The sequence below is a fragment of the Drosophila yakuba genome, unplaced genomic scaffold (assembly GCF_016746365.2).
Source record: "Drosophila yakuba strain Tai18E2 unplaced genomic scaffold, Prin_Dyak_Tai18E2_2.1 Segkk50_quiver_pilon_scaf, whole genome shotgun sequence".
NCBI lineage: Eukaryota > Metazoa > Arthropoda > Insecta > Diptera > Drosophilidae > Drosophila > Drosophila yakuba.
In genome coordinates this window covers 70,994-93,040 of record NW_025048817.1, presented here as the reverse complement: position 1 = coordinate 93,040, position 22,047 = coordinate 70,994, and the positions used below count along the sequence as shown (strand labels likewise).

Genomic DNA, 22,047 nt, shown 5'->3' with positions numbered 1-22,047 from the left:
TGTCGATTCATGTTGCCACGCCCACTCTAACGCCCACAAACCGCCCAAAACTGCCACGCCCACACTTTTGAAAAATGTTTTGATATTTTTTCATTTTTATATTGGTCTTGTAAATTTCTATCGATTTGCCAAAAAACTTTTTGCCACGCCCACTCTAACGCCCACAAACCGCCCAAAGCTGCTACGCCCACACTTTTGAAAAATGTTTTGAAATTTTTTCATTTTTTTATTGGTCTTGTAAATTTCTATCGATTTGCCAAAAACTTTTTGCCACGCCCACTCTAACGCCCACAAACCGCGAAAAACTGTGTTTAAGACTCTCCTTCTCCCTTCCACTAACTGAGTAACGGGTATCAGATAGTCGGGGAACTCGACTTTAGCGTTCTCTCTTGTTTTTACTATATTCATGGTTGATTACGATTTACAAATTCCAAAAATGACCAAGAAAGTTGTCCGTTTGTCAATACATTTTTTTAATCCTTGCCCATATGTAAAAATAAATGTTAAATTAAGTACAAATTTTAAGTATATTTGGTTATAACAATGTATAAGATAGAAGAAAAGGTACGGTTATATTCATAATTTTTGAAAAATGTTTTATTTATTTATTTTATTTAGCAAGTTTTCATCAATGCAGTTTTAAATACATTAAGATTTAGTAAATGTAACAGCCGCTAAGTAGTGTTCGTGGGTATCTCTATCTCCCCCGCACTTCCTTTATCTGAAAAACGTGTATCTGAACTCGACAAACCAAAATATAGCATTTTTTTTGTAATTAACTTTACGATTGCAAACTGTAATGTTCACTTCAGTACCAATCCGTTAGGGAATTCGAAAATAAATGCTGGGAAAGTCCTCCGATATTCCCAGGGAATTCCTAGGGACTTCCTCAGGGTTTCCTTAGGATTTCTTGGAAAATTCCTTTGGTTTTCCTCGGAAATTCCTTAGGGTTCCCTCGCGAATTCCTCAGGATTTTCCCTGGCTTTCCTCGAGAAATCCCGAGGATTTCCTTTAGAATTGCTCGGTATAAACCTAGCGCTATTATCTAGAATTCTTCTGCAAAATACATGTAAGCACCTTTTAAAATACAGAAAAAGCTGCCAAAAACTAATAAAGAGTTATACATTTGATTAAAATTTAAGTTTTATTTATTCGTAATATATATACAATTTTTTTCTTTTTTTTATTTGCAATATTTTTAACGAATATTAATACGTGAGCCAGGGCCTCCTTCGCTCTCTGCTGGCCTTCTAATTCGATCTGTAATGAAAAATATTTAAATAATCTGCATAATTACAAATATACATACCAATAAAAACTAAAAAAAAATGTTGGAATGCTTTTAAAGCATTCCTAATTAACGCTCTTAATTGCCTTTGACATTTCTGTTACTGCTTTAATCTAAAAGAATAAAATAAAAACATTCAAATTCACGATCATTTAGACTATAAATACTTTACTTATATACTTTATGTCATTCGAGCCTGGGCTTATTTTCAGCAGCAAAGCTAAAAGCTGCTTATCTAATGCGACCTTTCCCTTTAAAAATAAAAATAATGCTATTTAATTTAATTACTTAAATGGTTACAGTGCAGTAAAAAAGTAATTGCGAACATCGGAATTAAAACTGTGAAAAGGATGACAGCTCTAGATTTTATAATTCCCTTAAATTTCTGCCTTCTCCTGACTTCAAAACAAGAAATTGCAAAAATAAAAGGCATTTTTCACGTTAATTGATTTTGACAAATAAAATAAAACAGGTGTTTGAGCAGCAAAAGGCGATGAGAAACGAAACATTCCGATACCAAAACGATAGCAAAAATGTTGCGAAAACCAGAGCACCTAAAAAAGAAATCGTAAGATTTGGCCCAAATCGAATTCCAAAAAAATTAAGATTACCAGACAATGCCTAACTGCATTTTAAAAAAATGAGAAAATATCACAACCTATTTCAAAAGTGTGGGCGTGGCAGCTTTGGTCGGTTTGTGGGCGTTAGAGGGGCGTGGCCAAAAGTTTTTTTGGCAAATCGATAGAAATTTACAAGACCAATACAAAAATGAAAAAATATCAAAACATTTCTCAAAAGTGTGGGCGTGGCAGTTTTGGGCGGTTTGTGGGCGTTAGAGTGGGCGTGGCAACATGAATCGACAAACTTGCGCTGCTTCTATGTCTCTGAAGTCTGTATGCTTAATCTCAACTTTCTAGTTTTTGTAGTTCCTGAGATCTCGACGTTCATACGGACGGCTATTGATCCTGATGAAGAATATATATACTTTATATGGTCGGAAACGCTTCCATCTGCCTGTTACATACTTTTCAATGAAGTTAGAATACCCTTTTACTCTACTAGAAAACTCTTACTCTTGACTAGAAAAATTGAAGGGTAAAAGTTATTGGTTTCCAAATGTTAGAAGTAAAGCAGATGAACATGTTAAGAACTGCCTAAAATGTATAGCTCTTCAAGGAAGAAATTTTAAGCAAGAAGGGACTATTAAAATTGTAGCACAGGGAAATACACCATTTGAAGTCATACATATAGATCACTATGGTCCGGTAAATCAAAAGAATTCTACGAAAAACATGTATTAGTAATTGTTGATGGATGCACAAAGTTTGTGAGATTGTATTCAGCGAAATCAAAAAACTCAAAGGAAGCAATGGAAGCCTAAAGTGGTTATTTTAGAGCGTATAGTAGACTAACGACCATTGTTTCAGGCAGAGGGACATGTTTTACATCAGATATGTTCGAAGAAGTTTTGGAATCAAGAAACATTAGGCACGTCAATATTGCAACAGGCTCACCACAAGCAAATGGACAAGTTGAGCGAATAAATGGAGACCTAGGACCCATGAATAGTAAGCTCGTGGATGTAGAAAAAAACGTTCAGTGGCACAAAGTTTTGGAAGAAGTAGAGTATGCAATGAATAATACAAAGCACAGAAGCATAATTGAGCACCCAAGTATAATGCTGTTTGGAGTGAATCAAAAAGGAAAAATGCTAGATTGTTTAAAAGAAAATGTATTGGAGTCAAGGCTAAAAAGAAAAGGAATTAATTTAGAGAAAATTAGAAAAAATGCAGAAGTTTGGCAGTAAAAAGTACAGAACTATAACAAGAAATGTGTTGATGCTAAACGACTAGAAGCAAATAAATACAAATTAGGAGACTACGTTATGGTCAAGAATTTTGATTCAACAGTTGGAGCGCCTAGGAAATTATTAACCAAATATAAAGGTCCCTATGAAATGCCAAAGTACTAGATAATGATAGGTATTGTATCAAAGATGTGGAAGGTTTTCAGTTGACACAAAAACCATACGATGGAATATGGGCGGCTCATAATATTAAACCATGGCTTCGAGAAAAGAATTCGGTATCAAATAATAAAAATACAGATCAGAAAAATGATAAAGGAAAACAAAAGTCTAAAGTAAATGTAAAAAAAAAACCAAACCAAATGTAACAAATACTGAAATAAGTAACCAAAATGTAATGATTACAAGAAGTAGAGCGACGAGGACCAGGAGATCCTAATCATCAGGATGGCCGAGCTGCAGTAGTAGTAGTTGTAGTAATTGTATATAAGTATAGTAGTACAAGACTCATTGCAATATTACAATGTAAGAACTAATTATAAGAGTCGCAAATGTAAATAGTATATACACACGTGATGAATAAATAAAGAGTCAGTCGTCGTTGAACTGTCACAGTGCGCACACTAAACGATGCTATAATCTGAAAGAAATTAGAGATCACGCGAGCCATTTGCTCAGCACGAGAAGGTATCCTAAAGCAATTTTTCTAATAACTCTCTTGTTAGCCATGTATGGGGAGTTCATGCCTTGACATACGCAAATAATAGTATTACTTTGAAATAATAACTTAAATGATAGTAATGAGTTGGTAAACTTAATCAATTTTAAGGTAGTGATATATACATAGGAATTCAAATTAAGACAGGCTTCTCGTCTATTTGTTGTGGCCCTGGCGACCGAATTTATCACGTCCCACTAAATAGACAGCTCTGTTGGCCGAAACAGTAAATATGCTTCTCTGCTTGTCTTAATGGCTCACTGTCACTTAAATCATCAAGCTATCGGAAGTGTTCGTCTCGAAGAAAAATACAGTATTTTTACTGGATAAAGGCATCCAACGGCTGAACGAAGTTCCTGGTCTACAGGAGACTAGCGAACGAAAATGAGGCTAGCAGGAATCTCCTGGTCAAATAACAAAGGCGTACACGCGGCTCTATGGCGGAGGTATGGGGTGCTCCCTGATGACTGGTAGCGACTTCTCGCTACCCCACGAGGTTAAAACCGGTTCTGGAGCTGCGGTTTCTCTTCACACAATCACTAATCTGCTACGGGTCACAGAGGAACATCCTCAATAAAAAATCCTAACTGCACGTTGGTGATCTCTCGAGGAGGCGACTCCGAGTGTAGAAGAAACTGGTCACAAATTAAACGTCCATGTTGATCCTCCCGACACTCCAGGAGCACCCCTCAGGGACTCTATTGCCGTGCGCCCGATGCAGAGCGTCTCGAAAAGATTTCTCCCCAAAACAATAAATCCGCTGCCCTACACAACCGCAACCACGCTCTAGTGGCACAATGTGGTGAATACTGGCAGAAAATCCTCACTTTCAACAATATTCTCTCTTCAGAATCTTGAAAAGTTTTGTTACTTTTGGCTTTGACTATGATCCTCACGCAGTCGATCCGACAACACTGCTGCCTTGACCAACCACACACTGGCGACGATGGTGGCAGAGATTCCTCCCTCAACGTTTTTTTGCTTTGACTACGAACGGCAGAATCCTCTAATTAGAATAACTCTAATTAGAGTTAAAAGATTTTAGTTTGAAGTACTTAATTAAAAGAGTATATTTTTTTTAACAGAACATGAACAAAACGAATCGCAGTAAATTATAATTATATTATGAGCGAGTGCCCATTAAGAATTTAAGTGCAAGCTAATGAAATTGCATGGAGTCGAAATTCATATAAGAAAATACCATTAATGCAATAAGTTGATAAACATTGAAGAAAAAAACTTCAGCCCGATTATCTAAAATCCTACTAACTGCTGGATGTAAATAATAGAGAGATAATGTTACAGTCTTTCCATGTTCTAAGAATTATTATCACCAAAGAACATGGATAATAAATCATGGATGTTTAAATTTAAAGTGAACTAAACTCAGCTGATGTATTCGTGTGCGTAGGAATATTGAAAGTGGTCACCAGAGCCAAGTTCTAAGGCGCGTGATCGTAGGATGGGAGGGCACAACGCGACCCTACTAAAAGCAGAACAGCACCCGTCGTTACACGCTTTCAAATGATTATATTTTATTTAAGTAAGTTGCAGCGAAATGGCATATCCATGTGTTACGAAAGCGAATGGCAAGAGTTACTTAATTGCATAGCAAACAGCAAAATGCTAAGCCAAACACCAATTCATGGGTGGCAAGCTTTTGTCAACAAGGACCAATTCAGCCACAACTACACCATACACGGGGGTACGTGACTTTGATCGCTGCTTCAGCAAGGTTAAATATTTTTCCTTCCATCCACCAAAACATTTGCTGCATGTAGGCAATGCGCTGTCCACAGTTCGTCGATAAACTGAAACTAAAATGGAATGGATATTGTCGAGAATTAACTGCCGCCGATATGTTGTCAGATCAACAAAGCTAGTTGAATTGTCGGGCCAAATTTGTCTTGGCCTGCTCTGCGCAAGAATGTTAGATCCAAATGAAAATACAAACATATTTTCATATGCGCCGGATTGTGCGCCTCAGAGTTGTAAATAGGTCTGTACCAATAGCCCGAAATGGCGATGAATCTGTGCACAGCCGAGTGTGAGTTATAATGGCCATAGAAACTGGATGATCCCTTGGTACGAAGATCGCAAGATGGTCACCTAAATTCAGCCGTCCCTTTATCCAAAGAAGTATAACTTGGTCAATAAAGGGTGTCAGAAAGGCTACTGTGTTATATGGCTGTACAATATTTTTAGTGTAAAAAGTTTTTATGAGCACTATCCGCTATTTTTTGGTGAATAATCTATAAAATGTTAAAATTAAAGCTGGGCTGACATTCTGTAATACTGGAAGCTATTACGTTCGAGATCACATTGAAATATTTACTGACAAATCATCTGACTCAAAACTTGAATCGCCTATTTCAAAAGCAAGCGGATAACTTTACCTTCCTAAGGTAAAGCTGATTTGATTTTAAAGGCAATTGCCGAAGTTTCAATGCCTCAGTCAATGAGTTGTCTTAAGGCAATTAATGCAAAGAGTGAGTTTTCTTGCTTGTTGAAATCGATTTGCTGGGGTCAGGGTTTAAAAGCAAAGACGCATTACAGAAGACACACGTCGAATGGGTAAGATTTGTGGCAAGAAAGGTGGAACCACGCTTATTAGAACTTTGATTACTTCCCACCGGGTTCCCTGGCGCATAGCTTACTATGGCAAAATACATAGACTTTACCATCCTATATCGCTGCTCCAAAAATTGGTGACATGGATTCCCACGTTAGTTACATTTTTGAAGGCTGGGTCCACCAAAATCTCCTCTCATTTTACCTGACTCGCCAGATTCAGCTTTTGAAAAAGTACTTAGACTACGATGCATCCAGCGATTCGTTCCAATGAGCGTGCGCGAATATGAACGTGAAATATATTCACAGGTCACGAAGCATTTAAATGAAACCACTCTGCACAGCCCTTGTCCCGAGAATCTTAGTAATGGGTGCTTGAAAAAGGAAACGACGATTACCAAATATGTTTCGTAATAATGCTATAACGTAATAATGCTAAAAGCGAATGGATGCCAAAGTGAGATCAGGATGGCTATCTATGAACGTTGTATACATAGAATAAAAATCTAGCCAATTAGCATAGCATTTAGCGAATTTCGGAGCTCAAGGGGCAGCAAATTGCTTACTTAAATACCTTTAAATTTCCTCGACATCCAGTTCTTCGAGTTTGTTAAGAATTTTTCTAAATGTTTCTTAAGGAGAACGTTTTCAGAATTTGGCTACAGCAACTAAAACAAACCGAGAAAAAAACGACTCGAAATTCGAAATAAGCGGCAGCTTTTGTTACTTGGCAATGTACTGAGCAGCAACAGCGAATAAATAAAATGTTAAGCTTGTATGATTTCCACTAGGTTTTGGTTCTGCACATATTATATTTTGAGCTAACAAGGTTTTTTATTTGCTATTTTAATTTTTTTTTATACCCGTTACTCGTAGAGTAAAAGGGTATACTAGATTCGTTGGAAAGTATGTAACAGGCAGAAGGAAGCGTTTCCGACCATATAAAGTATATATATTCTTGATCAGGATTAATAGTCGAGTCGATCTGGCCATGCCCGTCTGTCCGTCCGTCTGTCTGTCCGGACTCCAGAGACATAGACGCAGCGCAAGTTTGTCGATTCATGTTGCCACGGCCACTCAAACCCCACAAACCGTCAAAAACTGTCAGTGTTAAAGACTCTCGTTCGCACTTCTACTAGCTGAGTAACGGGTATCAGATAGTCGGGGAACTCGACTATAGCGTTCTCTCTTGTTTATTTTAATTTTTCTATTTCATCCGCAACGGTTTAAACCTAAAAAATTAATTTGTAATCTATATTTATCGTTTTTTCTTTATCTATTTATAGACAGATAGGAATCAATACATCCATTAGTGTAAATAAATTAAATAATAATATATATATTTTTGCAGGAGGACGAAGAGGAATTTGTGGATGATGAAATTATAGAAAAATTACTTAACGCAATGGATGCTTGCTTGCTTATTTGTAACATTTACTCTACAGTAAGCGATCTTCAGTTTTTACAAAGATAACGTATCACACATAATAAAATTTACGCAATTTCAACTGCGTGAAACCATATTTCCTCTTCATGACCCGGTTTACACTGTAAAAAGTGTAAAGAGGACCAATCATCGTAAAAAAATAAAATCACAACAAAAAAAGTCGAAGTATGCAGCTATTCTACTCGAAAACTGTAGAGCTCTTAAAGGTTTTTGTAACACTTTTTGACAAATGTGTATTCGTCGATACTATAGTTTTACCATTGTCGACGCTGGCTATTGAACCATTTTTGTTGACAACATAGAGACCTTGCAATTTGTATGTTTGGAACTCGTAACCACAGTAAGTACAAATTTTCAAAGTATTATCACCGAAGTCCTCCCTATATTTCTAACAATAAGTATTATATATAATATTATACTTATTACACGTAAAATAAAAAAGTTATTTTTGCTTGCTCTTATACAAGCGTAATATCGGGTGTCTAATAGTCGGTGAACTGGAAATAACTTGTTATTTGTGATCTTGTAGGGAAGCCAAAACGCTTTCGCTTAAAGGTCAAATCGGGATGCAATCCTGTTCCTTATCAATTAATAGGATTGATGGCGTCGAACGCTTTTACGTTTTCCCTTACTAGGCGTAAAATTTTCTTGAGTTAGATTTTCAATTTTGGGTTTTTTGTAAATAACGCATACCTTGCCGAAATAATTAACTGCGTTTACTCACTACTTACTATGTTTTCGGAATTGCGGATGAGGTGTACCAGTAATTGATTGCCCCCATGAAGCGTGGTGCGGTGCATACATTTTACAATGCTGATCTAGGAAACAGTTCATGCTCTGGACACAATCCAATTATATACCTCGGTGGATTATGTGACACACAAAATTTTGATAACGGCCAGGAACCGGCACCTAAGGAAAAGTGGAAACATTGTTGAAAGCAAAGTTAGAGGTTATCAGAGTACAACCAAGAAGGACGATAAATCGAATAAGCAAGCATAGATATTACACCTTGAATCCCCAAGTCCAAGGGGAATACAATCATAGGATTACAGCATTCACGGTGTAAGTTCGGGTTACACTCAGCATTGGCCATGAACTGGAAATGTCAAAATATGCCTTTGAGTACCAGAATTACAGTTATGTGGACGCACTCTAGAAGAGCACATAGAAAACGCCCTAAAAGAAGGCAATCCTAAGGATAAACCTAGAAAATGTCAATTTTTCAGAAAAGAGCTGTTGTACTTGGGACACCGCCTTTTTTAAGACATGATAGGTCCTGACCCAGCCATAGATTAGTTGGAACCGCCTTCGTCGTTTCCACAGCTAAAGCAATACTTAATTTATTTATATACGCCAATGGATAGTGTAAAAATGCTGAAAATAAAGCAAGCGTCCACAATTGTTGGGTTGATATTTCAAACGGACCTTTATTTCTTTATATTATAATATTGTCTCTTACTAGAGCAACGCTTTTCCCAATGCGTTACTCTTATATATCTATGTTCATATGTAAACAGATAGATTGATCCCTATCTAGCTCCTTACATAGTACATCACATTTCATAGCCCCACAGAAAGTAGTCTAGCGGTGTTAAATCTCAAGATCTGGTTGGTTCAATACGTATAATTAGGTTTTCACCAAACATGTCTTTCAATACATCGATTGTGGCACGAGCTGTGTGACATGTTGCGCCGTCTTGTTGGAATCAGAGCTCCTGGACGTTCCCTTCAGGAAAAGAAAAAGTTAGTAATTAGTAACCGATCACCATTGACTGTTACATTCTGGCCATCATAATATTAAAAGAAATACTTCTAGTTATACCCGTTACTCGTAGAGTAAAAGGGTATACTAGATTCGTTGAAAAGTATGTAACAGGCAGAAGGAAGGGTTTTCGACCATATAAAGTGTATATATTCTTGATCAGGACCAATAGCCGAGTCGATAGGACCATGTCCGTCTGTCTGTCCGTCCGTATGAACGCTGTGATCTCAGGAACTACAAAAGCTAGAAAGTTGAGATTAAGCATATAGACTCCAGAGACATAGACGCAGCGCAAGATTGTCGATTCATGTTGCCACGCCCACAAAACGGCCAAAGCTGCCACGCCCACAAACCGCCCAAAGCTGCCACGCCCACACTTTTGAAAAATGTTTTGATATTTTTTCACACAAACCGCCAAAAACTGTCAGTGTTGAAGTCTCTCCTTCGCACTTCCACTAGCTGAGTAACGGGTATCATATTGTCGGGGAACTTGACTATAGCGTTCTCTCTTGTTTTAAGCCTTTTTACGGGCTTGATGTAGTTTTTTGCCGCCCCTGTGTCGATTAAAATTTTTAGTTTTCTCCCTTGCAGCTGGCGTTCAATGAACGGCAGTCGGGAGCGCTCCCTAATAAATTGATCCGATTATCTTCGTCAGACTCATCGTCTATCCCGGTCACGGCCGTTGCGGCCGCGCCCTCATATTCGCTGTAATTTTTATGGTCAGCCTGTTGCATAGTGATCTGCAACCTCTGACGCCTTTGATCGGTCATACGTGCGGAGCCAAATCCTTTATGGCCCCGAACACTTTCGGCCTTGGTATTTGTAGGCTGACCGCTTCCAAAGGAAGTCGGCTGCCTATGTTGAGTCATGGCAGAGCCTAATTCCATAAGCTCAGGCGAATGATTACAATAGCTCCCCGCGTTCTGGGCAGAACTATTTTGTCGGGACCTATTCTGTTTTTGTAAAAATGGGGTTCTTCACTTAGCCATCTTTGGCCCTGCTATGTTTTCCCTGCGGCTCCCTTGAGCGGTTTCGGTTCTTTCGGTGCTCATAGGTGAGTGCCTTGTCCTCCAAAGCCTTTCCAGCAAAGGTAGTGCGCTTTATGGTAGCCTCGGATTCCCTAGCTAAAGCCAAAGCTGAGGGCAAATCCTTTGGCTGCGCTGGCAAGACTATGGCCCTCAAGGGTTTCCTAAGGCCAGCAATAAATGCATGGAGAGCATCCTCTCTAACTTCATTATTAAACAGAATGGCACTGTCCGGTTCGTGTGTCATAACGATCTCATTCGTTATTAACGTCAATCGCTTTTCTACGTCGTCTTAGTATTGCATTAGGCTAAGTTCTCCTTGCCTAACTGTTTCAAGTCCCTGTCTAAGGACATGCAACGACTTTTTGTCCGCGTAAGTGCAGTCTAATCGAGCAATAATGGCATCGAAATTAAAGACTGTGTTATACGCAACCAATAGCCCTTTTGCCGATCCCCTGATTTTATTTTGGGTGATCGACACTGCCTGATACGGTTTAAAGATCTCGTATGCATCTACGGCCGACTGCCGCCAATGGGAAATAATACTCCTTAAAAGTAACTTGGGTATGCTGTAGAATTTACTCTTGGCAAAAGTATGCAATGGGAAATGCCGAATTGAACTTACTTATCAAACTTACATGGTTTCTCTTCTTAACTACCCTGTTAAGATACTAGGTTCTTAATAATCGTCGGGCGCGAATAAGCTTATTCTTCCAGTCCGGGTGTCTTCTGCGACTCCATACGCTGGGAATGTCTTCTTCCTGAGTCTTGTGTTCGGCTACTAAGCCAGAGAGTGATGACTTCTTACGGATGGAGGGCGTGAGTTTGCCCCCTTGGTCGATCGTTGGCCTTTTGGCTAAGCGAGAATGTTTAATATAAAGAAAATGGTATTTAACGGCCAAGTGCCGGAGTGCACATATTAACTGCTAGCTTAATAACTGAATACAAAGAATCGAGAAAATATGAATTTACCCTAGCTCCAGTGCATCACGCCATAAACCCATGGTCGGCAAAGCCGACTCAGCATTTTATGCAGCGGTGTCCGATTGCCGCTGCTGACCGTTCTTAGCGCGGAGCGCTGAACTCAGTTGGGGAGTATCGCATTGTTTGTATGAAGTTACTTAGTTGCTAGGGCATTATGAACGTAAACTATGTGACTGCTGACTCAAATATTTTGAGCGCTCTATTAGTTGTTAACTTACATGAATTGCCAAGTCACTTCACAGCAGTTAAATCGGATGTCATCTTTAAAATGAATGTCAATGTAAAGTTTTATACCTCGAAAAAAAACCTTATGTAACAACGCTGCATTTAGTAATATTTAAGATTATTTTGTGCACCATTTGCAAATTCGGCCTAAAAAAGATTGAAGCAAAACCTGTCGCTGTTAATTGTCATATAGATTTTGAGATCATTTGCGTAAAGCTGGTACTTGGAAAATTATCATTGATAAAAAGAATGAAAAGCAAAGAGCCCGGAGAACTACCTTGAGGAAGTCCAGAAGTATACGGGTCGGAAACAACTCCATTAATCTTTATATAATAACTCCTATTTACCATAAATGATGCAATCCAATTTAAAAAAGAAGAGTGAATACCAAGATTGAAAAGTTTGGCCCACAAAGCAAACGACATACTCTGTCAAAAAGTTTTAGCTAAATCTGTGTACCCCAATTTAACCTTAGAGAATTTAGCTAGGTTGGTAGTAGTTGAGGGCCCAGGATTGGGACCGATATAACCACATATTAGGAAAACTAATTTTTTACAAACTATACATTCAAAAAGCTTAGCAATAGTGCTGATTTCTGCAATTGGCCAATCGGCAAGATCTTAGCAAATTATTATGTGGAAATAAAAAGGGTATTTTTAGATGATGATGAGGAAAACAGCATCCTAAGAGAAAGATAAACTCTCGACATAAAGATTTAAAGAAAAGGGAGGAGACTCCATCAATGTCTGGCTTAGATATCGGGTATCGCATCAGAAATGTCGTCATCAGTAATATCTAACGATCCAACATTGAAGAATCTTCCCGGAATCTTGATAAAATATCTTGGTAATTCACAGGCAAAAGCCGACTCAAAGTTAGTAGGAAGGAAATGGGTTGCAGATGCCAACATCAGCGTTAACTGAAATGTTCCCATATGGCAAAGCTAAAGGTATTGATGAAGAGTTCTTTTTATAACCGTTACTCGTAGAGTAAAAGCAAAGACATTAGAATAACAAGATGCGTACCGCCATACGATTTTTTTGCACACGATTTTTTCGTGTTCGAAAGCCAGAGAGCGGAGAGCTTTAGAGTCAGCTCTCTTGTCGCATACAGCGACAGCTGACCATTGTATTGGTGCACACGTATGCACATGCATTGTAAAAATGACAAAATATGCCCTTCATTTTAGAAGGTGCCTTAACATAACAATTATTCAAATTCAACATAGAAATAATAATAGCACAATCTATGTACATAATAATGCATAATAATTTTCAAATATGGCTATATTAGAATAATCGTCATTAGAGTATTCAAAGTGCGACGTGTGAAAAATATAATTTGACAATGATTCTTCGGTGCCTATGTCCGCCCTTCGTGCTTCAAGAAATCAATTTTGCAATAAACAGTTTCCATATTGTTATTTATTTCATAAATAACATTTTTTTTATGAATTATTTTTATGAAATATTTATTTTTTAAATGTAATTTCTTTTTTTCGAAATGCTTTGTTTTAAATTACTGTAACTATAATAATTTACTTTGTATACGTATTAATTATTTACTATACATAGTTATTTAGTTGAATTATGAAAATAACGTATTTTCAGTATTTAAAATGCAAATAAGATTCAGTTAAATTATTTTGTTATATTTTATTTTGATATTTTTAAAAAACCGCGCAATTATGGGTGGTAAGAAAAACTCTACAAGTAACGGGTATAAAAACTTCTTTCAAACCATAAGAGTTACGAATCGAAATTGATCAAAACATTAATCAAATTTGTTTCTTAGATCAAAATTGATTTCGGCCCTAAAGTCGTCTTCTATCACAAGCACGCACACATACACACGATCTCCTTTATTGTTTTTACTTATACAAGCAAGACAATTCTATTTTTAGATTTTTAGTTCGAGTTTGACTTTCGCACTGACCAGACGTGTCTCCGCAGGTGTTTACTCGCGCGTTATCTCTTACCACAGTTACAAACCAAAGCACTGTTACGAACCAAGAATTAAAACAAAGAAACAAAAAAAAAAAGATCCCATACAGTTACGCTTTCAGCAATATGGGTCCAGATGATCCACCTGATAAACTCCCCAACCTTAACGAACCAAGGTTTCTAATTATAAAACGTAAAGACAATCAAGCTATGGCAAATGTTTCACCGTTTTTAATAAAAAAAAACAAATTGACTTTACCTGTAATGGAGAAGTTATATTTGCTAAGAAGACACGTGACGGGAATCTTTTGGTAAAAACCAAAACTGGCCTCCAAGCATTTAAACTATTAAGACTTAAAATCATGGGAGAGCTCGCAATTGAAGTTTCGGAACACTTAACGCTCAATACCACCAAAAGGCGTTATCTACTCAAATGATTTACTCCCCCTTACTGAAGAAAACATCAAAAAGGAATTAAAAGCACAAAACATATGCGATGTTAAAAAATTAAAAAAGAAACAGAATGAAGTTCTTGTTGATACTGGTTTAGTCATCCTTACTTTCGCCTCTGTCTCAACTCCAGAGAATATAAAAATCGGCTACGAATAAGTTACATACCTTCACCACTTCGCTGCAGCAACTGCTTCCGGTTCGGACACATCTCCAACGTATGCCGCAACAGTAAGCTCTGCATCAACTGTGCAAGCGATTTCCACACCAATCCAGAAAATGATAAAACGGGTTCTTATGACAAAAGCTGCGTTAACTCCAAAGACGCCAAGTTACCCGACAGCAACCAATCTTCAGTTTACAGAGGATGTCCGATCTTTGTCAAGCAGCAAGAAGTCAAAGCCATAAAAACTCTAGAAAAAGTCGACGTTAAAAAGGCTATTTCTATCTACAACTCGAGACACCCCCACGACGGATCAATGTACTCCAGTGTAGTTAAGACCAACCTAACAATTAACTATAATAAGAAAGACAATCCCACTAACCACGATTCAACACATAAATCTGATTCAAGCCCATCCACATCCAAAGATACGGCAATTATTGCTGCTCGAAAACTTATCACGTACAATGATATTACACCACTAAATACCACTAGTGAAATCAATCACTTTTCCACCTCACCTACAACTACCCCTCTCAACTACCCAGTTAAAATATTTCCCAAAAACCTATCTAATCGTGCGAAGACCCTACTTAAGGCGAAAGAAAAAAAACAATAAAACACTTTAAAAAAGAATTTACCTTCCGATGCACTTACAAGCTATGACAAGACGAACGATGTCAATTTCTCAGACGTAGACATGTCACTCGACAACTCAGATGTTGACACTTAATTATCTACCGTAGTTCACGCAGTACGCTCCCCTTTCCCCGCCGAGCGCTCTTCCCGGTGCCGGCAAATTAATAGATTTGCGCTAGGCGTGGGGACTGGCGCTTGGCGGGGGAGGGTACAGCGGTACTCACTGTTGTCGATGTCGGAGAGTGTTGGCCTTCAGACATCTGCATATCATCTTAGCTCCCTCTCTAATAGCATTTCTCTAATTCCCTACCAATCTTATGTCTCTAAAAATTCTACAATAGAACATAAATGGCTATGTCAATAACTACAGTGAACTGCAATCATTAATAAAAGAACACCAACCACATATATTAACTCTGCAAGAGACTCATCTTAGATTCAACTTAATCTACCCGATTCCCACAAACTATCTTTTTCTCACACTCAACTCATCACCTTCTTATGGTGGTGTTGGAATACTTATTCACAAGACAATCCAGTTCAAAGAAATTTCTCTCCCCACTGATTTCGATGCAATATGCATTAAGATATGCTCCCAAAAAAAATTTAATATAATCTCCACTTACCTCCATTCATGTTTAATATCAACAATCTGCAAGCAGTACTGCTCCTTTCAAACAACAAGCCAACGCTAGTTACGGGAGACTTCAACTCGTGGCATAGAAGCTGGGGTCCCCCACTAACAACAAAAAAGGAATCATCCTGGAAAAATTCATTATGCAGTCAAACTATATCATTCTTAATGACAAGAGCCCCACACACTTGAGCACACACAACACTCTCACACACATAGACCTCACTCTTTGCTCAGCAGAGCTGGCAATACATGCAGAGTGGGAAATAGAAACCAACTTTTTCGGAAGCCATCACCTTCCAATAATCACGCATTTATTTCATTTCACCCAAATCAACTCAATGATAAAAAGATCCCCATTTAATACTGACAAAGCTGACTGGAAATTGTTTAAATCGCTGTCCAACTCACTTAATCTGACAACCCCAAATAGACCGAATATCAATCACGAAGTAGCCAATATCAATAATATTATTTTAAAAAGTGCACACCAAAGCATACCCAAATTTTCTTCAAAAGCACAAAGATCAGTAACTTGGTGGAACAAAGAGCTCCAAACCCTACGCATTGCCAAAAATACTGCATGGCATGCTCTTAAAAGAAATATTACCACCATAAACATTATCAACTACATGAAAAAATCAGGGATCTTTAGGCGCTCCCTTAGAATCTCAAAGAGAGACGCAATTAACAAGTTTACTGAGGAGATTAATCCTAAGTCGTCCATACAAAAGATTTGGAGTAAATGCTACCAAGGGAATTCACTGTCTAATTCACCCACACAATCCTAACCAATTCATCACCCATCAACAAAACATAGCTGACTTGTTCTGCGAAAATTTGTCATCTGAATCACGCGATCGCAATTTCTCCCAAATATTTAATGATAACCAAATTCAAATAATTCAAGACAACACACGACACACACCCGACAAAAGAGCTCTCCCAATAGAGCTTGAGCATTAACTTTAATGAATTCTCCTCAGCTCTAAACACGCTGAAAGGTAAAACTCCAGGCTTTGACAGAATTAATTACGACATATCTATGAATCTTCAAGACCGGATAATCGACTTATATAATCTTATACTATGCGGCCATATTCCGCAACAATATAAAGTTAGTGTAATCATTCCCATTCTCTAGCCTGACATAAATAAAACCGACCCATTATCGTAATTGGTTTACATGCGATTATCAACCAGCTATTAAAGTGGAAACTAGGCCCCAAAATCATTAATTATGTTCGCAATTTTTTGACCAACTGGAAGATAAAAGTTAGAGTTGGCAAACATTTCTCCAACACACTGCCACTCGACAATGGTATTTATCTGTGGTACTATTTGTCATAGCTTACCAAATTCTTGTCGAGTTGATAGCATTGCACAAAGAAATACAAATAAGCGCCTATGCTGACGATGTCAACTTGCATATTAAAATGAATAAAACAAAAAATGGGATATTAAATTTAGATGTGCTAAATAATGACATAGTTAACTGGTGTTCTTATTCTGGTGCTATCCTTTCACCCGAAAAGTGTAAGCACATGCATATATGCAACAAACACAATTGCAGATACGATGTATCCTTTGGCAGCTTTCAACTGCCCAATGTTACCTCACTCAAAATCTTAGGCCTGATATTCAACAATAAACACAAGTGGAACTCACACATAGACCATCTTGTCGTTGCTTTGCTGAAACGGCTTAACATTATTAAATGCCTATCTAATCCAAAATACAATTGAAGCACATTAACATTAATTTCTGTAGTGAACTTAAAACCCCTAGGGAGGGTAAAAAATTGTCTGTTCTAGACAAAATTATAGAATCACACAAACACCTCGAAATACAGTTAAATCGGCCAAAAAAACATATCCAAAAATCATCTCCCTGGGCACTTAACCAAAAAGCCATATATACCTCCCTTAGCTACCTCAATAAAAACGTTACATCCCCCGAAACGTTCAGAAAAGAATTTGTCAGAATACAAACCGAACTCAATGGCAATAAAACATCCTTTATTTACACGCATGGGTCACAAGTAAACAACCTCACTGGCTTTGCAGTGACAACCAATTCTAGCATCTTAAAAATGGGAATTCTTCCAACCTATTCTACCGTCTACACAGCAGAAATAATAGCCATTTATGAATCAATTATCACACTCAATACAAATCGGGGTAAATACATAATTTGCTCAGATTCATTATTATCCCTCAAAGCTATTAAAAACACTTCTAATCATTCGTATTATGCCACCGAAATTCGAAACTTACTTATTAGACACTTTCCAAAATTCACTCTATTGTGGATTCCCAGCCATGTCAACATAACTGTCAATGAATTTGCTGATTTAGCAGCCAAAAATGCTCTACGCCATCCACTTGTTTACACAATTAACTTCAATTGCGGAGACATAAAAAAATATGTCTCTAAATATTTCAACTCCCTTCCCAATGACACATTTCTGCACTCCTCAAATTGGTACCAAAACATAAACAAAAATAAATTAAACATTTCCCATTTTCTAACAAACACACATCGAATATCTCGACTGGACGAAATACAATTTCTTCGCTTAGATTAGGTCATACAAAGTTAACTCATGCGCACTATATAGGCAAAAGCCCTGTGCCGACTTGCCCATTATGTAACCTCCACCCAATTAAACTTGATCACGTTATAGCATCATGTCCTTCTATAACCCAACTCAGGCTCAACCCCTCCCCATTAGCCACATTAACAAACCCATCATACAAAAATATTACACTCTTATTAAAGACACTAAAAAGTATAAACTTATACTATAGTATTTAATATTATCTATATATCTATTATTTATCATGTCCAACACAATGAATTATGTATGTATATATGTATGTATATTCACATCTAGACATTAAGTTATAATAAGATATATTGTAATTAGCATTATCTTGCACTTCTGCAGCTGAATGCCTGAGTTACCATGGCTCCTAAAACTCAGTGGCCCAGACTTTCCAAGTCTTGGTGCACCTTAATATAGTAATAATAAAAAAATATTTTTAGATTTTAACGCACTCGATTTTAGGCGAGCGAAAAGAGAGTAATTTTGGTCGTCACCAAAAAAGTGGCTGCATAGTGGAAAACCAATGTATGGCCGTTACGCATCTTGTTATTATATTGTCTTTGGTAAAAGGGTATACTAGATTCGTTGAAAAAGACGGGCAGAAAGAAGCGTTTCCGATCATATAAAGTATATATATTCTTGATCAGGATCAATGGTCGAGTCGATATGACCATGTCCGTCTGCTGTCCGTCCGTATGAACGCCGAGATCTCAGGAACTACAAAAGCTAGAAAGTTGAAACTAAGCATACAGACTCCAGAGACATAGACGCAGCGCAAGTTTGTTAATTAATATTGCCACGCCTACTCTAACGCCCACAAACCGCCATAAACTGCCACTCCCACACTTGAAAAATGTTTTGATATTTTTTCATTTTTGTATTAGTTTTGCAAATTTCTTTCGATTTGCGGAAAAACTTTTTGCCAAGCCCACTCTAACGCCCACAAACGCCAATAACTCTCAGTGTTTAAGACTCTCCTTCGTACTTCCAGATAGTCGGGAAACTCGACTATAGCGTTCTCTCTTGTTGGAATTAATAAAGCGCAACAATTTGTTTGGCTTCGTGCTGAGACTATTTTTCACTTCAGAGATATACTGTTTAAATAAGAACTTATTCAGGAACTCAAATTCCATTTTGTGTTGTCTGTAGCTTAAGTGTACTATAACAATTACTGTCAACAGCCACAGTAATACCACCACCCATCGCGCAATTACTTCTACTGTAGTTTCCATCTTTACGGAAAACTTCTAAAAAATGCAAATCAAAGAATTCTGCCGAGTGGGCAGAGAGCCCATAATTGGGCGATGTGCGCCGAGAACACTAGGCAGAATGTTAGAGCAAATTAGTATGGGCTGCTTCAAACCATAGTTCAAGTCGCTGCCAGCATAATCAGATTGAATGTAATCACTCGTCGTTATAAAGGGCATATGGTTATTTAAAAAGACATTTTTTCGAAAACCAGTAGGGAAAGCGCTATTCCTAAGCTCATTTCTGTTTAGAGCGGAAGATATTAGCATTAAACGTTATCTCCAAAAGCGCATTGGCATCCGGTCCAGAGAGCAACGAAGGCGCGGATCCACAAAGAGCGGTGAGAGCATTGATACTCGCATAGTGCCTATGAGAAGGCGACGAAACATGAAATGAAGACGAATTATTGCGAGATAGCACCAAACCAAAGAGGGGAGGCCATTATCTTTAAATTCCATACAAAAGCTATCCATTGCAGAATGTTGTTTTTGTAGGAACGATGTTTGAAGAAGCATGCATGCATGAAACTCATTATTGAAGTCAGCTTAATTATGGTGCTCAGGAAAGTTTAAAGTTTATAGACTTTAATGTTTTTAAATTCGCTCCTTTTTAGTCAAAGGATTGCAATTAATTAAATCCACCAATTTTTAGCTTATCCGCGACACGTTTATACAATTCCTCCGGCTTTGTGGCTACCGCATGTTTTTTTTTATTATTTCTTTAGCATGTATATTTTTGCTTTTTCTGTGGTTAGTTTTGACGGTAAAAACGATTATAAATTTAGAGTTTAAATTAAGAATAAGACGTTTAAGTTGCTGTATTTTATCCATCAACTCATCAATCTTGGTGTGTTTGTCATTGCTCACTACACAGCTATCACACTGTCAGAGTAGATTTGGCATGTTAATGAAAAATCGCTTCATATTTATTTGTTAAATAATATGCAAAAACATTTCTTATTTAATGATACTTTTATTATGTATAATATTCAAATTATTATACATATTTAACAAAAATGTGTTTTTTAGACATTTTCTTAAAACTACTCAAAATAAGGCGCAGTATTCTTGGTCATTAGAATATACGCACTTTTGCTTTTTAAATTTTATAAGAAAAGTATTTGAAATAAGAAAAAAACAATTTCAGTAAAGAGTACTGCCTTCTTTGTTAGTAATAACTTCATAAATCCGGTCCTTCATAGACTGGTACAAGTAATCTATGTAGCTCAAGAAAATCCCGCTGCAAACAAGTTTAACAACTGCAGCTAATGTTTCCTTATCTTCGTATTGCGTTAGCCCGCACCAAACATCCAATTACGTTGAGATCTGGAGAATATCGTGGCCAGGTCATGATATTAACGTTTTGACTGAACTAATTATTTAGTCGAGTTTCAGATTGGACAGTACACGTCATGTATTCTTACGCGCATTAAAGCCGCTTTTCCTTGCGTATTGCATTCAAAGGGGTATTTTTCTTGATTTTTAGATCCTTCAGGTGTTCTGCATTTCTAGTCGAACGCTGAATAGTTGAAAGGCTTGCGATTACTCCGGCCAATTCATTGATCTTAGCAGCTGAGCTAGTCAAATTCGAAGTAATTCTAACAATTTTGCGTACTGCTTGTTTTGATAGTGCCTTTTTTCCCTTTGAAGTTATTTCCATATACCTCTGCACTATGGGGAATTTGATCTGATTATTTGGCATAAATTAATATCTCGGTAACTATTTAAGATACGATGATAATTTTTTTGTCTAGTTTTATACACACCTTTACCGCCTCCGAAAACACCCCCACATACCCCTCGCCCCCACTAACCTTTAGGATTTTTTTTTCTACCCAATATATTTCCCAGTATCTATTTCAACGTCGAAAAATAAGTCATAAGCCGTTTCAGCGGTAGATCTCATATGATGTTCAACGGGCCTTGTATTCCGTCCAGGCCGGGTATTATCCAGCTTATTATTTCATTTATTATTATTTTTCATTAATGCAACAATTGACATAAAACACGACAGGTAACTTTGTTTAATTTCAAAAAGTCTGTCGTCGAAATCTCCAAAAAACTGCGTGCGCCACGCTTCTAGGAGGGCCGCATTGCTAATTGAGAGATTGCTACCTCAAAATTTAATTTTCGCAAAAAGTATGAAACCTATATGTTCTAAATAGGAAATTAATCACTCTATAACATGGACTTAGTGAACAAATTTCAACAATTTTGTAAAACTCTATTCAAAGTTGAAATTTTATTTTGAAAGTGGAACGAGAACATCCATCACTGGCTAAGCAACATATTAGTAGAAACACATAGTACACACCTCAAGAATGAGTGTAAATTTTAAATTTGATGGCATTGTGGTCTTTGATCAATTTTTAATCTGCTAAAAAAATTTTTTTTTTAAATAGCAAAAGCTATGCCAAAAAAAAGCAGGTCAAGTTCCCCGTAGTGCTCTGGATCCTTCAAATATCTGTCAACACTTGTGTAGCTTCAATTTATTTCTATGGCAATGTTCCGATTGGACAATCCTTGCGAGTGA

The 22,047-nt window shown here is 37.3% G+C and overlaps 1 long non-coding RNA gene and 1 pseudogene across 1 annotated transcript; one reads left to right on the top strand and one right to left on the bottom strand.

The window, feature by feature from the left end:
* Nucleotides 1–22,047, top strand: part of LOC6539275 — a 92,796-nt pseudogene that overhangs the window by 18,964 nt on the left and 51,785 nt on the right.
* Nucleotides 20,468–21,556, bottom strand: LOC120322295. The gene is made up of 2 exons (XR_005562070.2): nucleotides 20,939–21,556; nucleotides 20,468–20,840 (listed from the first exon to the last, which is right to left on the bottom strand). It is a non-coding gene; the product is annotated as an uncharacterized LOC120322295 (long non-coding RNA).